This window comes from Zea mays, chromosome 2 (genome assembly GCF_902167145.1).
Source record: "Zea mays cultivar B73 chromosome 2, Zm-B73-REFERENCE-NAM-5.0, whole genome shotgun sequence".
Classification (NCBI taxonomy): Eukaryota; Viridiplantae; Streptophyta; class Magnoliopsida; order Poales; family Poaceae; genus Zea; species Zea mays.
This window is the reverse complement of record NC_050097.1, coordinates 18,829,360-18,832,914: the sequence shown is the minus strand read 5'-3', so window position 1 is coordinate 18,832,914 and position 3,555 is coordinate 18,829,360. Positions and strand designations below refer to the sequence as shown.

The window sequence follows — 3,555 nt, the reverse complement described above, 5'->3', positions numbered from 1 at the left end:
GACAGACACTGTTCCTTGTCCGGTGCGCCGCCACATCACCCAACTATTTGGGTTCAAAGCTCGGTCGACCGTTGGAGCTTTGTCTTCTTGCGACACCGGACATTCTGGTGCCCCTCTGACTTCCTGCTCTTCTGTCGTGACACTGTTTATCTGTCAGAGTCGAACGTTGGTGCTGGATAGCCGTTGCCCGCTGCCTCACCGGACAGTCCGGTGGCACATCGGACAGTCTAGGAATTATAGCGGAGCGCGCCCTGGAATTCCCGAGAGTGGTTGGTTGACATTTGTACGGTCCTAGTGCACCGGACAGTCCGGCGCGCCATTTTTCAGCACACTCAAGTTCTTTGCTTCGTTTCAAATTGAGTCCCTAACTTGATTTCTTTCTTGGTTTGTGTTGAACCTTATGCACCTGTAATATATGAATTCTAGAACAAACTAGTTAGTCCATGTGTTTTTGTTGACTATCAACCACCAAAATTAATTATAGGAAAAGGTTAACCCTATTTCCCTTTCACCTACAACACGACAATCTAGGGAACAAAGTTCACTTTATTACTTTAGAGATGTGGCAGTAAGGCACGATACATTGTGATCAGCGCGCATCATGCACAACGTCATGAGCCGACACCCTAAGAAAAACATGACTAGCCACCTCGTCATAACCTTCTAGTAGGTCTTCCTGCCCCTCATTCGAAAGAGATGGAGGAGGGTCGATGATATACTGAAGATGGCGGCCAGAGCAAATCTCCCCCATCATCAACGCCACCACGACTCCCCGATGAACATCAAAGTCAACAATATCCCGAATGCGGCACAGGGCATTATCTAAACGTTCCACCAGGGAAGTGCAGTGGGCCCCATTGTTGTCCAGAAGCTGGCCTAGGTGATGGTGTAGTTTCCGTAGCTTGCCCCCAAAGCTGCTAGAGGAGACGAATAAGGTAAGAAAAGAGGCAAGGAAGCCAGAAAGAAATCGGAGGGCAACTGCCTTACCAGTTACACGACCATCGGCGTCAGAAAGTTGTGTGCGAAGCGGCTCGGCCTTGGCCTCGGTGGCCTCTTGCGCCGTGCGGGAAGCATCGCATCTCCAAGAAGACGTTTGAGGGAAAGGGAAAGGAGACAAGGAGCCTAGCTGAAGTAGCCCGACGGATGGCTGTGTGACTACCTGATCAGCGGCGACCACCCTGCAACGAAAAGAAAAGGGGAAAATATCAAAGCCTGAGAAAGGGGTCAGGGGAACTCAGAGGAGAAAACTTACCGAAAGTAGCCTAGAGGGGGGTGGATAGGCGAAAACTATAATTTACAAAATTTAAGTGCACTTCAAGCCGGGGTTAGCGTTAGAATAAAATAGAAGTCTGGAAGAAAGGGCGAAAACAAATCAACCAAGAAATAAAGTGGATGACACGGTGATTTGTTTTACCGAGGTTCGGTTCCAAAGAACCTAGTCCCCATTGAGGTGGTCACAAAGACTGAGTCTCTTTCAACCCTTTCCCTCTCTCAAACGGTCACTTAGACCGAGGGAACTTTCTCCTTAATTCTCACGGGTCACTTAGACCTCGCAAGGACCACCACACAATTGGTGTCTCTTGCCTTGCTTACAAAACACTTGGGAACAAGAATGAGGAAGGAAGAAAGCGATCCAAGAACAAGAGCTCAAAGAACACGAGCAAAACTCTCTCTCTAGTCACTAGGTGTTTCGAGTGTATTTGAGACTTGGAGAGGCTTTGATTCTTTTGAATTGTGTCTTGTATTGATTGCACTAGCTCTTGTATTGAATGAGATGTCTGAAAAACTTGGATGCTTGGAGTGGAGGTGGTTGGGGGTATTTATAGCCTCAACCACCAATTCAACCGTTGGGGAGGCTGTATGTCGATGGGCGCACCGGACAGTCCGGTGCGCCAGCCAAGTCACCCAACCATTAGGGTTCTGACGGTTTTGACCGTTGGAGCTCTGACATCTTGGGGCACCGGACAGTCCGGTGCCGCACCGGACAAGCACTGTTCATTGTCCGGTGCGCCTTCTGGCGCTGCTCTGACTCTGCGCGAACTGTCCACGCACTGTTCATGTTTGCAGGCGACCGTTGGAGTCGACCGTTGCGCTCGCTAGCTGTTGCTCCGATGGCACACCGGACAGTCCGCTGGCGCACCGGACAGTCCGGTGAATTATAGCGGAGCGGCTCTCCAGAAACCCGAAGGTGGCAAGTTTGAAGTCGTACGGCCCTGGGCACCGGACACTGTCCGGTGCGCTAGACTAGGGTTCTCTTCGGTTTCTTTTGCTCCTTTCTTTTGAACCCTAACTTTGGTATTTTTATTGGTTTGTGTTGAACCTTTGGCATTTGTAGAATTTATAACCTAGAGCAAACTAGTTAGTCCAATTATTTGTGTTGGGCATTCAACCACCAAAATCATTTAGGAAAAGGTTTGAACCCTATTTCCCTTTCAATCTCTCCCTTTTTGGTGATTGATACCAACACAAACCAAAGCAAATATACAAGTGCAGAATTGAACTAGTTTGCATAAGGTAAGTGCAAAGGTTGCTTGGAATTAAATCAATTTTTACTTTCACTAGATATGCATGGATTGCTTTCTTTTATTTAACATTTTGGATCACGCTTGCACCACTTGTTTTGTTTTTGCAAATTCTTTTGGGAAATCTTTTGTTGGGGACTTGTTCTCAAATGTTATGAGTCAAGAACAAGGCAACACAAAGTATTAAATGTTAATGTCCTTCGTCCTTCGAAGCATTATTTCCCTTAGGATATAATGATCTTCGGACGAAGGTCATGAAGGACGTACCTTCATCATCATGATATAAGAAAATGAAAGGCGAAACATATGAAACATGAAAGATAACATGAACAAACATATGACATCATTCACAAGTCTTCATTATATAAACTTGAATATTCAAATACGATATTTAATTACATTTATACCTTCGGCTTTGATAGAAGGCAAAAATCCAAGTGTTGTGCCCGAGCGAATACAAGATAGCGTGAACAGTACAGGGGTACTGTTCATCTATTTATAGGCACAAGACACAGCCTGTGAGAAATTACATTCATGTCCTTTACAAAGGTTTACAATCATAATACAAGTTATCACGGGCCGATTGGTCATTTCATCTTTAAGTCGGTGCATTTGGAAATGTACTCCGAAGCCCTCTGATTGATAGCTTCGGCTTTGTGCCAGTATTCCGAAGGTGTTTCTTCTTATGGGACTTTTGGCGACGAAGCAGGCCCCCAACAGTAGCCCCTTCACGGTGCCAGATCGTTTTTCGTAACGAGCTCGACCCATGAAAAACTCTCTCAGGCTTCGGAATGCCGAAGGTCCGAAAAACACCTTCCCTGAGCTCGTTGCCGGGAAACGATTTAAATATTCTGAGTGAAGGATGGTCCCACCATGCAGCGGGTACGCGCGATCTGGTGATTCGTCTTCTTGGGCACTATGGTCCACCGTTCAGCGAGTGGGGGTGACTGTTCAGCGGGTGCGAGCGACTTGACGATTCACCTTCCCACCTACAGCACTATATAAACAGACGGGTAGTTGTGAAGTTACCACA

General features: G+C 46.8%; 1 long non-coding RNA gene across 1 annotated transcript; it reads right to left on the bottom strand.

Moving 5' to 3' along the window:
• Positions 1–528: 528 nt before the first annotated feature.
• On the bottom strand, positions 529–1,179 carry LOC118476290 (uncharacterized). Its single transcript, XR_004856155.1, has 2 exons — positions 988–1,179; positions 529–914 (listed from the first exon to the last, which is right to left on the bottom strand). It is a non-coding gene; the product is annotated as an uncharacterized lncRNA (long non-coding RNA).
• Between the last annotated feature and the right edge of the window lie 2,376 nt (positions 1,180–3,555).